Source organism: Orcinus orca, chromosome 6, assembly GCF_937001465.1.
Source record: "Orcinus orca chromosome 6, mOrcOrc1.1, whole genome shotgun sequence".
In the NCBI taxonomy this organism is placed as follows: domain Eukaryota; kingdom Metazoa; phylum Chordata; class Mammalia; order Artiodactyla; family Delphinidae; genus Orcinus; species Orcinus orca.
The window spans coordinates 7,975,397-7,989,274 of NC_064564.1; positions in this window are offsets into that span (position 1 = coordinate 7,975,397).

Sequence of the window (13,878 nt, forward strand, 5' to 3'; positions counted from 1 at the left end):
TGTTTACCGAGTGCAAACTGTGGACTGATTTTACTAAGACAAATAACACACAGTTCCTATTATTGATGAGTAAATATATGTGTGGTTTCCAAAAGTCAAAAAATAATGAGAGAACAAAGTGAAATGTATAAATTGTCTGAGCATAGTGCACATATAAAGCACAAAGATCAAGTGCTTAATTTTAAAAGAGATCCTTGTTTCTCACCAACATGTTTATCCCAGAATCTATCCATGATCTGAGAGAGATTTAAGTTTTAGACAACCAAGCTTATTGGTGAGCATTCTGGGCTTAAAATCTGTAGTAAAGTGCGGTATGTGATACTATCTCACCTACCGTGCCTTTTTTTGGGGGGGGGGTGGGGGGTTGAAAAGGCAAGAAGAAGTATGCAGGTGGCAGTGGAAACAAGATTCAAGATGGGCAGCAAGGTATTATTCTTCTTGGCAAGTTGAAGCCTCCAGGGCAAAGACTGAATTGGACAAGGTTTGTTTTACGATTCCTATGTTTGGTGCTTTGAGATGCAGTGGTGAGAGCTGAGCAGAAAGGCACTCAGTGCCTGAGGATATAGGATGACACAGGGGTGCAGTCTTGGGGGGTATAGTCCTCCGAGGAAGATATCTTTCCACTGAGGTCGAAAGGCTGAGTAGAAGTCGGTGCAGACAGAGTGGATGAGGGGAGAGCACTCCCAGCAGCAGGAACAGAATGTGCAGAGATTTCCCAGATGAAGGAAACACGGTGAATTCACGGAGGGGAAGGGAGGCTAGAGGCTGAAGAGCTGAGTGAGAAGAGATGAAACTAGGAAAGAGCAGAGGCCAAATAATACTGTCCTTGTTGGCTACAGACAACATCTTCATTCTTATCCCAAGAATAAGGGAGCTATTGAAAGGTTCAAGTTGAAGGATACAGGTTAGGATGGCGGTGGGGTGGGGCTGCAGAAAGTGCCTTTTGCCTTTGACACGCAGGATGAATTAGAAGAAGCAAAAGTGGGTGAAGGGAGACCAATTAGGAGGTTACGATAATAATCTAGATGAGAATTAATTATGATGGTGGAAATTGAGAGAAATGGACAAACTAGGAGGTAAAACTGACAGTACTTGATGGATTGGAAATGGGTTCCAGCGAGAAGGAAGTGACAAAAGTGATTCCTAGGTTTCTGGTTGGCAGAGGTAGGTGGACAGTGGTGCTGTTTACTGAGGTAGGGATCATGGGAAGAGGCTTAGATTCAGGTGGGACGATTGTGGGTCTAGAAGGAATGACAGGACTCCTATTAGTTTTACATAAATCAGTGTCCCAGAGGAAAGAATGGTGGTGGACACTGCAATCACAAATGTATTGAATGGATTGGGGGAGAAGGTAGAAGTGGATTTCCATTGGTTTTTGTTGCTAATTTGGGCAAGTCCTAGAATGGGGGTGGTAAAGAAGAGGAGGAGTGTGACCACATTCAACTGCAGAGATGAACTTGTCCTCGAAGCTACCAGCGGGCATTGGGCTTGTGCGCAGCTCCCGGCTGAATGGGAGGAAGGGGAGATGGAGTAGAGGGGTCCCCGGGCAGGCAGAGAATATTGATTTTCTTTCCCTTGTCCTTCCTGTCATTACTCTCTCTGGGTGTGGCAGCCTCTCTCAGGAAGGGTTAGGACCTGTGGTTCCCCCTGGCATCCCCAGAGCACATGTGGGTGCATGTTTTGCTTGAAGATTTGGCTTGAGGAAAGGCAAGTGGCAATTAACGAACAAGCTTTGAGGTGAGCAAGTTCCTAATTTTAAAGAGATGGTGGGCCGGAGTTCATCTTTTGGCTGATTGAACGAAACAACATTTTGTCCCCCTGGAAACAATGTTCTGAATGGTGACTGGATGTTTCAAACATTATTTCTCTTAAAATGGATTCTGAGTGGAAACTTGGATTCCTGAAAAGATGTATCTGATCACATTTGGTCTGATGTGACTTGAGGAAATTTGATTACATTGTATCATTATTTCAAAGAGTGTTTACTGAGCACTTGGTATCTTCCAGGAACACATCTGGTGCTGGACACGTGCTGGTGGATGTGATGGAGGGATTTACGTGTTAGAGACATGACTAAGCATGTGGGGCACCAGAAGGGGAGTACAGAGAGGGGGCAGCATGGCGGGGCGGAGGAACCTGATGAAGCCACCATGGGGCAGAGAGAGCAGTGAGGAAGGTGGCAGGAGGTCCCTGAAGGGATTGTCACCCATGCTGAAGCTGTTGGACTTTATCCTCTTTGTGGTGGCTGTGCTTTGTTCAAGGAAGTGGCCCCTTCAGATATGTGTCTTTAACGGTCACCCTTGCTACTGAGTAGGAATGCATGGGAGAAGAGCAAAAATCAACGGGGGAGCCAGTTAGGTGCTCGCACAGTGAGGATATGGGAGACGGGAGGGGAAGGGAGGAAACATAGGTGTGAGGGGCACTCAGAGGGTACAACCAGGGTTTGTGACGGATGGGCATGCAGGGGGGCAGCCACGGCGGGTGAATCAGTGTGTTAATTTCCTGTTGCTGCTATAACAGATTACCACAAACTGGGCAGAAACAACGGAAATTTATCCTCTCACAGTTCCGGAGGCTTGAGGTCAAAATCCGGATGTGAGCAGGGCTGCGCCCCCTCCAAAGGCTTAGGCAGAAGCTTTCCTTACTCCCCCCAGCTTCTGTGGTGGTGGCATCCTTGTCAAAAGCTTTTTCTGCATCTATTGAAATGATCATATGGTTTTTATTCTTTAATTTGTTGATGTGGTTTATCACACTGATTGCATTGTGGATATTGAAGAATCCTTGCATCCCTGGGATAAATCCCACTTGATCATGGTGTATGATCCTTTTAATGTGTTGTTGGATTCAGTTTGCCAGTATTTTGTTGAGGATTTTCGCATCTATGTTCATCAGTGATATTGGCCTGTAATTTTCTTTTTTGTAGTATCTTTGTCTGGTTTTGGTATGAGGGTGATGGTGGCCTCATAGAATGAGGTTGGGGGTGTTCCTTCCTCTGCAATTTTTTGGAAGAGTTTGGGAAGGGTGGGTGTTAGCTCTTCTCTAACTGTTTGATAGAATTCACCTGTGAAGCCATCTGGTCCTGGACTTTTGTTTGTTGGAAGATTTTTTTTTTTTTTTTTCGGTACGCGGGTCTCTCACTGTTGTGGCCTCTCCCATTGCGGAGCACAAGCTCCGGACGCGCAGGCTCAGCGGCCATGGCTCATGGGCTCAGCCGCTCTGCGGCACGTGGGATCCTCCCGGACTGGGGCACGAACCCGTGTCCCCTGCATCGGCAGGCAGACTCTCAACCACTGTGCCACCAGGGAAGCCCTTGTTGCAAGATTTTTAATCACAGTTTCAATTTCATTACTTGTGATTGGTCTGTTCATATTTTCTGTTTCTTCCTGGTTCAGTCTTGGAAGGTTATACCTTTCTAAGAATTTGTCCATTTCTTCCAAGTTGTCCATTTTATTGGCATAGAGTTGCTTGTAGTAGTCTCTTAGGATGCTTTGTATTTCCGCGGTATCTGTTGTAACTTCTCCTTTTTCACTTCTAATTTTATTGATTTGAGTCCTCTCCCTCTTTTTCTTGATAAGTCTGTCTAATGGTTTATCAGTTTTGTTTATCTTCTCAAAGAACCAGCTTATAGTTTTGAGCTTTGTTATTGTTTTCTTTGTTTCTATTTCATTTATTTCTGGTCTGATCTTTATGATTTCTTTCCTTCTGCTAACTTTGGGTTTTGCTTGTTCTTCTTTCTCTAGTTCCTTTAGGTGTAAGGTTAGATTGTTTACTTGAGATTTTTCTTGTTTCTTGAGGTAGGCTTGTATAGCTATAAACTTCCCTCTTAGGACTGCTTTTGCTGCATCCCATAGGTTTTGGATCATCGTGTTTTCATTGTCATTTGTCTCTAGGTATTTCTTGATTTCCGCTTTAATTTCTTCAGTGATCTCTTGGTTACTTAGTAACGTATTGTTTAGCCTCCATGTGTTTGTGTTTTTTACGTTTTTTTCCCTGTAATTCATTTATAATCTCATAGCGTTGTGGTCCAAAAAGATGCTTGATATGATTTCAATTTTCTTAAATTTACTGAGGCTTGATTTGTGGCCCAAGATGTGGTCTATCCTGGAAAATGTTCTGTGTGCACTTGAGAAGAAAGTGTAATCTGCTGTTTTGGGATGGAATGTCCTATAGATATCAATTAAATCTATCTGGTCTATTGTGTCATTTAAAGCTTCTGTTTCCTTATTTATTTTCATTTTGGATGATCTGTCCATTGGTGTAAGTGAGGTGTTAAAGTCCCCCACTATTATTGTGTTACTGTCGATTTCCTCTTTTATAGCTGTTAGCAGTTGCCTTATGTGTTGAGGTGCTCCTAGGAACATGGTTTAGATGACGGAAATATTTAGACCCAGTTAAAAATCAGGGTTGAAGCCTCAACTCTGTGAGGTAGGTACAATTATTAATCATTTCATAAACTGGGAAATTGGGACATAGAAGCTCACATGTAACAGAGCTGAGATTTGAATCCAGACAGTCTGATTCAGAGCCTGTGCTTAACCACCCTGGCAGATACCTTTTGTCATATTATTTGTTGTGTTTGTCTAGGCAAATGCAAACTTTCCAGTATGTAAGCTTGCACAAAGATATCAATCTGAGTTGCTGCTGTATCTAGCACAATATGTCGATATCATGATGAGCGTGGAGCAGATGATGGCTGGGTAGAGATGAAATGTCTGTTCAGGGTAAATTTTCTACTTTGATGAGTAACCAAAGAGAGAGATGGTGTGGCCAGGAGCCCAGATAAAATCAAAGACTCTACCATCATCATTACGTTTCTGGGGTGGGATGATGGATGGGAACATATTAAGTCATTTTCCCACTAACCAGTAAGAGTCAATCCCAATTGCTGTTCAGACTATTTGAGTTCTAATGCTAGCCCACACCTCACCTGGGAATAATCATGAGATGACATACTTAGTAACTTGAAAAATTTCTATCTTTAAATGGCATCTGTTCCAGGAAAAATTCTTTGAGTTAATGTGGACAGCCCTGCCCGTGGGCAATAGATACCAGAAGAAGCACATATATTAGAGACCTCAGAATTTAACTTGGGGGCACAAAATAGCCATCAATCTCTGGTAAAGACAGAAAGGGCCATAGAGTAACCATCATCAATGGAGAATACTCTACCCAGCAAAGCTGTCCTTCAGAAATGAGTGAGAGATACTTGTGCAAACAAAAGCTAAGGGAGCTCCTCACCACTAGACCTACCTTACAGGAAATGCTAAGGGTTTTCTTCAAGTGGAAATAAAGTTAATTAACATTGTAAAAATGTATGAATGTGTAAAACACATTGGTAATGATAAAATATAATCAAAGTCAGATTCTTTAATATTGCAATGGTGGTTCATAATTCACTTACAACTCTAGCTTAAAAGTTAAAAAACAAATGGATTAAAAAATATAATAATAATAGTTCGTTATTGGATACACAATGTAAACAAGATGTAAAGTGTAACATCAATAACGTAAAATGTGAGGAAGGGGGAGAAGTAAAAGCATAAGGTTTCTGTATGCTATTGAAGTTAAGTAGTTATCAACTTACAATTGGATGTTATAACTATAAGGTATTTTATGTAAGTGAGGGTAACCACAACATAGTACTGGAATTCCAAGCCAGAGCAATCAGGCGAGAAGAAGAAATAGGAGGCATCCAAAATAATGAAAGAAGTGAAATAAATTGTTCCCATTTGCAGATGACAAAGTGTTACTTGTAGAAAACCCTAAAGACTCCACCAAAAACTCTTACACCTAAAAATGCATTCAGTATATCTGCAGGATACAAAGTAAACATACAGAAATCAATTGTCTACCTATATGTTAACAGTGAAACATCTGACAAAGAAATAAAGAAAACAGTCTCATTCACAATAGCATCAATAACAAGGAAATACTTAAGAATAAATTTAACCAAGGAAGTGAAATATCTCTCCACTGAAAACTATAAGCCACTGATGAAAGAAGTTGAAGAAGACACAGATAAATGGAAAGACATCCTGTGTTCATAGATCAGAAGAATTAATATTGTTTAAATGCCCAAGTTTCCCAAAGCTGTCAATAGAGTCAATGCAATCCCTTTCAAAATTCCAATGGCATTTTTCACAAAAACAGAAAAACAATCCTAAAATTTGTATGGAACCACAGAAGACGCTGAGCAACCAAAGCAATCATGAGAAAGAAGAACAAAGCTGGAGGCATCACATGTCCTGATTTCAAACTATATTACAAAGCTATAGTAATCAAAATAGTATACTGGCTTAAAAACACATAGACCAATGGAACAGAACAGAGAGCCCAGAAATAAGGCCCTGCATTAACAGTCAACCGATATTAGACAAGGGAGGCAACTGCCCTCAATGGGGAAAGAATAGTCTCTTCCATAAATGGTGCTGGGAAAACTGGATAATCACATGCAGAAGAATGAAGCTGGACCCCTGTCTTATATCACCCACAAAAATTAACTTGAAATGGATTAAAGACCTGATTGTAAGGCCTGAAACTTTAAAACTCCTAGAAGGAAACAAGTGAAAATGCTCCTTGACTTGCTCTTGGCAGCAAGTCTTTAGATATGGCAACAAAAGCACAAGCAACAAAACCAAAAATCAGCAAGTGGAACTACATCGACGAAAAAGCTTCAGCACAGAAAAAGAAAGAATCAACAAAATGAAAAGAAGACCTACATAATGGGATAAAATATTTGTAAACCATATGTTTGATAAGGGATTAATATCCAAAATATATAAGGAACTCAAGCAACTCAGGAGTAAAAGAACAAGCCAATTAAAAAACTGGTCAAGGCAGATGAATGGATAAAGAAGATGTGGCACATATATACAATGGAATATTACTCAGCCATAAAAAGGAACAAAATTGAGTTATTTGTTGTGAGGTGGATGGGCCTAGAGTCTGTCATACAGAGTGAAGTAAGTCAGAAAGAGAAAGACAAATACCGTATGCTAACACATATATATGGAATCTAAAAAAAAAGGTTCTGAAGAACCTAGGGGCAGTAGAGGAATAAAGATGCAGACGTAGAGAATGGACTTGAGGACACAGGGAGGGGGAAGGGTAAGCTGGGATGAAATGAGAGAGTGGCATGGACATATATACACCACCAAATGTAAAATAGATAGCTGGTGGGAAGCAGCTGCATAGCACAGGGAGATCAGCTCAGGGCTTTGTGTCCACCTAGAGGGGTGGGATAGGGAGGGTGGGAGGAGACACAAGAGGGAAGAGATATGGGGACATATGTATTTGTATAGCTGATTCACTTTGTTATACAGCAGAAGCTAACACACCATTGTAAAGCAATCACACTCCAATAAAGACGTTAAAAAAAACAAAAAGAAAAACAAGTCAAGGACTTGAATAGACATTTTCCCAAAAAAGACATTCAGATGGCCAACAGGTACATGAAAACATGTTCAGTATCACTAATTGTCAGGGAAATGCAAGTCAAAACCACAATGAGATATCACCTCACACCTGCTCTTATCAAAAAGACAAGAGAAGGAAAGTGTTGGCAAGGATGTGAAGAAAAGGAAACCCTTGTGCACTGTTGGTGGGAATGCCCCTATGGAAAACACGATTGAGGTTCCTCAAAAAATTAAAAGTAGAGCTATCATGTGATCCAGCAGTCCCACTTCTTGGTATTTATCTGAAGGACACAAAAATTATACCTGTATCCCCATGTTCATTGCAGCATTATTTATATGGTCAAGATACAGAAACAACCTAATTATCCACTGATGGATGAATCGATAAAGAAAACATGGTATATGTACACAATGGAATATTATTCAGCCACAGAAAGAGGAAAATCCTGCTGTTTGTGACAACATGGATGAAACTTGTGGGTTTTATGCTCAGTGAAATAAGTCAGACTGAGAAAGACAAATACTGTATGATTTACATGCAGAGTCTAAAATCATTGAGCTCCTGGGAACAGATTAGATTGGTGGTTGCCAGGGGTGGAGCTGGTGGAGATGGGTGGAAGTGGTTAAAATGTACCAACTTCTAGTTATTAAATGAATAAGATCTGGGGATGTAGTGTACAGCAGGGTGACTACAGTTAACAATACTGTATTGTATACTTAAAAGTTGCTAAGAGAATAGATCTTTAAAGTTCTCATCAAAAAAAAAAAAACCCCAAAACAAAAAAGACCCCAAAACCTAAACAAAAAACCCAAAAGGTAACTACATGAGGTGACGGATATAACTAACCTTACTGTGGTAATCATTCTGCAATATATATGTATATCAATTAATGACACTGTACACCTTAAACTTATACAATGTCATGTGCCAATTTTATCGAAATAAAGTTGGGAAGAAATAGAATTATGTGTGCAAAAGATATTTATGAGGCATGCCCCCTTTTTTTTAGCAGAAGAAAACGCTGTGTGCTGATTAGGAGAGGGTTGGCCAACATCTGAGTTAACCATTTACAGTTCTGTTATTTTACGAGATATCAGACTTGGTCACTTGGATTTGTAGTGTTTGGCTGAATTTTCAGGTTCGATGCTGAAAAACAGCTTGCTTAGCTAATGTAGGAAAAAAAATGCTAAAACCTGGAATAAAATATTTTAAAAAGGTAATGCTTTAAGAACATCTGTGAGAAGCAGGACAGAAGTGCATATTGTGAATTTTATTATCATAAAATTAAAAAAAGGCAGGATGACCTATTTGTATATTGTGCATCTCCTCAGTGAGTTTGTGTGTAAGCAACAGTGGAGATTAAAACGGGTGGTGCGAGCGTGGCGTTCATCCATGGGGACAGGTTCTCCCTCAGTAGTGTGGGGTTGAAGATGGAGGTCAGAGGTGCTGGGGAATGTCTTAGACTATCCAGTATGACGGCGGCAGTTCATTGCACACAGATGGGCAGGATGTGTGTGAGCCGGAGGAGAGGAGGGAGATGCTTGTGTAAGGAGGTGGACGAGAAGTACGTGTGGGGAGGTGACCCGGAAAGATGGCTTACTGGAGCAAAGGACACGTGCATAATGACTTATCTCACAGTTCACCTACCTCTTTGAAGCTTATCCTCCTGTCCTTCCTGGGTTGAAGTTACCACCTCCTACCCTTCACCTTTGCAGGTTTATCACAGAGTCTGTTACATTACTTGTAGGTCTGCCTCGCTCCCGCAGCTGGGAAATTCCTTGAAGGTAGCCACCCTTTTCTTATTCCTTTCCTGTTGTTTCCAGAACGGACTGCTTCCTTGGTGCTTGGGGCCTCTGAGTAATACATAACCACTTCTGGAATAAATGAATAACTATTTTACGCTGTAAAATAACAACTGGGTCACATAGGTAGGGCAGACCCCATCAAAGAGAAAAGTAGAGCCTTAGACAGAAAAGTCACCCAAGTCACGGTCCGTGGAAAAATGTGGGCAGCAGCGTGCGGGGTGAATTGTATTTTTGGCCTGGTCACGTACCTTACAGGCTTTGTGACTTCAGGTGGTGTGAATGAATTAATTCCTCTTCGGAAAATTAGGGAGTCTTCATTGAGAAGAAATACTGAGTATTTTATCTGAAAGTGAGTATCAAAATAAATGCTCGTAAAATTGTAACAATTTGTTAAAATGATGTTTGATATATACCGATTTGGAGAATAAAAAAATAAGTGCAGTGAGTCAGAGGCAAACACGCCTCTCGTATAAAGAGATAATGCAGTGTTCGTCGTGAAATGTTTCTTTTACACCAGTTTCACCCTTGCACTGAAATAGGGCAGAGGGGCAGGCCGTAGGGCACAGCTGGAGGCCCCTGAGCTTTGGGGAGACAAACCTGGGTTCCAGTCTGCCATTTAGCCATGCGTCTGTGTGAGTGACTCACGTGCTTTGAGGTTTCCTTTCACAGAATTTATGTATCTATAATAACGTCTGAATTTCAGGGCTTCTGTAAGGGTCCTGGGTGGAGTGTGCATCATGTCCAAAGGACTCAGTGACCGGCAGATCTGCTTTCTACTCCGTCCTGTGCAGTCTGCGGCACTAGGGCTTTCCCTGGGGGCGTCTCACCTTCTCCAGGCCCCCTGGTCCGTGTTGCTGTGGGGGGGTGAGTTGACTGGCCCCGGTTCACGGAGGTGTGGGTGAAAGTGCCGTGGTAACTTCCCCAGACCCCTGCGTGGTGATGGAGGTGTGCGTGCTGAGCGCTGGCCACGAGGCGTCTCTCCCGCGCTGGCTTTCAGCGCGGACTCACCAGGCTGCTTTGGGCTGCGACCTGCACTTGATGTCTGATTCTTCTGAGTCTGTCCCCTGCACTGAAACGTTCTTCTCTGATGTCTGTGCCCGCCTCCCACTGACCCGTGACTCTGCTCCAACCTCCTTCCTGCCTCAACCCCCCCGGTTCTCTCCAGGTCACTGCTTTCCAGGTTCCCACACTTTTGCTCTTCTTTTCTAAGAAGCGTCCTGCACTGTCTCGTTCCTTGATGTCCACCCAGTCCTCTTAACCCGCTCCATCCAGAATATCTCGTAGGATGCACATTGAGTCGCTGATTCATTCACTGAGCGAACGTTTCTCGAGTTTGTGTTCTGTGTGTGGCTAAGGCTCATTCTGACGCTTTGGTGGGAAAACACAAGGTTTTATTCCTGGTGCGTTTAGAAGACTCTGGAGAAAATGGAAATTCCCCAGGACATAGGAAAGGATCTCTTTACCCACCAGAGTGTGTATGCTGGACAGTTAAAAAAATATACATTCTCTACCTTCGGAAAGGATAACTGCATTCTGTGTTGCTAGTGCTCTGGGGAGTGGGGACACATTGACATCTATTGAGAGAGAAAAAGAAGGAGAATGAGGACTTTTGTGTGGGAGAATGGGAGGGTGGCCAGAGCAGCAAGAGACCACTGCAGGAGAACAGAAGTCAGCAAAGGATGGGCTTGGCTAGGCAGTGCCGGGTCCTTCCCCCGAGGGATCCGTCACCGGGAATGGACATCCCATTCGTGAGTCCAAGACCTGTGGCTCTGGGCTGACCTGGCTGGGCAGCTGTCAGGGAAGGGGTCACTGTAGTAACTAAATGGAGGCATTATTATGCTTCATCCCAAGCCCTCTACAGCTAATGACCACAACTAAGATGGTGACTGCATGTTGGAGCTTCATCGCCCTGCGTACACCTAGAGAGATTTTGAGCCAATTACTCCATCATCTGTTTAGCGGGGAGTCAGTGTTATGCCCCACGCCTTGAGTGTGACACATATTTTGACTAACCTCTACACATGCTTCTCTCTACAACACCGGGGGAGATAGGAAGGTCGTGTGACCCCTCGACTTATGGGATGAACGGCGACAAGAGCTTCTGTTTTGCCGGGAGCAGACACCACAGTATCATGTGTGAGCTGTGTGCTCGGCACTGTGGAATAAAAGGAGAGGAATAAGACTTGACCCTTCTGTTTGACTCCTGTTTATGGGGCAGAAGAAATAGGCTGGGTTCACAGTGCAGTGTCAGGTCAGGGAGTGGATGCACTGCTTGAGACAATCGTTGCAACTAAGATTTTGCAGGTCTCTTCCCTCTTCAGATAGGGCTCAACTCTGTTTTAATACATTTTTGACCTGTCTGAGCTCTTGGGATATGTGTGAAACAAAAAGGTCATTTTCTAAATTTCTTGGAAAAGTCAAATATCCTCTGTAAAGTCTTTTGTTGATATCATATGATATTACACAGAGGGAGAATTATGGGCTGCTAGCTTGATGGGTTTCTAGTTGAACACCTGCACCCAGAAGGTATTAATCTGATGACAGCTTTCTGCTGGTAAGTATCCTGGCTTTATCCTGGATCATATTCTGTTGGATACATTCATCAGGGATTTGGATAAAGATATGGGGGACACACTTATCATGATGCAGAGTTAAAAGGCTTAATAAAGAAACGAAATGACAGAATCAGATGATGAAAGAGGTCTTAATATGACAGAGAGATGAAGCAAACTTTTACAGAAGTTTGATAGGAATAAATACCAAGTGCTATGTGATTTTTTTTTTTTTGCTTTAGTATTGTTGAATCCTAACTTTAGAAGCATAATAAAACAAAAACAAGCAAAAAAATACCAGGACATAATAGTTCAAACACATATATTTATGAACACATATAGCTATACTATTAAAACACATATAATTGTATAATTATATTAATATTATAGTTCAGAACACAATATTTTGCAGAGGGACATGGCTAAATAGATGAGACACTGATTCTCCTTTGTGTGTTCTAGGTCACCAGTCATTCAAATAGCAACGGCCTGAATCTTGGAGGACTATTGGATTTTGTCCTCTTTGAGAATTGTGTTTTGGTGACGACAGCCTCAAAACCAGCCTTATTTGTTCTGAAAATAGCTGGCCAGGGAAGCCTGCATGAGTAAGAATATCTTAAACTTCCCTGCTTCCAGCCTGGAGTAGCTTGTCTGCAGCAGCATGACAGTTGCAAATGTCAGTCTTGTCATTCACGAGGACAGTCACACACTTGTAAACATCACCAAACAAAACTGCCTTGCCCCTGCCATTGACTTTCTTTCTCTCTTTGTGAATCAAAGTAACTTCAGCATTGAATCCATCTGCAGTTAGGTAACACTTTTGGAACCACTTGCCTGAGAGGATGCAATGATACATTTCTTCCACTGTGCAGTAGTTTCTCAAATCCACTGGAGACTGTGGGTTCTGCATGTAAACTCTCCACAGGAACATTTTAAAAATACCTGTATCTGAGAAGTGTGTATCTGCCCCAGTCACTGAAATCATACTGGTTACGAGTTTTGTAGAAATTAGAGCATGGGTCATGTTTTGGTGTTTGTTTCTTTGTTCTTTTTTCTTTTTAATTGAAGTGTGGTTGATTTGCAATATGGTATTAGTTTCAGGTGTACAACATAGTGATTCAACATTTTTATAGATTATACTCCATTTAAAGTTATCACAGAATAATCATTATATTTCCCTGTGCTGTACAATATATTTTTGCTGCTTATTTATCTTGTACATAGTAGTTTGTATCTCTTAATCTCCTTCCTCTACATTGTCCCTTCCCCCTTCTCTCTCACCGCTGGTAACCACTAGTTTGTTCTCTACATCTATGAGTCTGCTTCTGTTTAGTTACATTCACAGGTTTGTTGTATTTTTTAGATTCCATATATAAGTGATAACAGAGTATTTGTCTTTTTCTGTCTCAGTTATTTTACTAAGCATAATAGCTTTAGGTCCGACCACGTTGTTGCAAATGGCATTATTTCATTCTCTTTTTTGTCTGAGTAGCATTCCATCGTGTGTATATATATATATATATATGTGTGTGTGTGTGTGTACATGTATATGTGTGTATATATATATGTGTGTGTGTATATGTATGTGTGTGTATATGTATATGTATGTATGTGTATATATGTGTGTGTATATATGTCTCTGTGTGTATACATGTATGTGTGTATATATGTGTGTGTATGTGTATATATGTGTGTGTGTATATATGTGTGTGTATGTGTGTGTATATGTGTGTGTATATATGTGTGTGTATATATGTATGTGTGTATATGTGTCTGTATGTGTGTGTGTGTATGTGTGTGTGTATATATGTATGTGTGTATATATATGTGTGTGTATATATGTGTGTGTGTATATATCTATGTGTGTGTATATATGTGTGTGTGTGTGTGTTTGTGTGTATGTACACCACATCTTCCTTATCCATTCATCTGTTGATGGACACTTAGGTTGCTTCCATATCTTGGTTATAGTAAATAGTGCTGCAATGAACATGAGGGTGCCTATATCTTTTTGAGTTAGTGTTTTCCTTTATTTCATTTCCACTCAGACAGTGGTAGTTCTATTTTTAGTTTCTTGAGGAACCTCCACACTGTCTTCCGTGGTG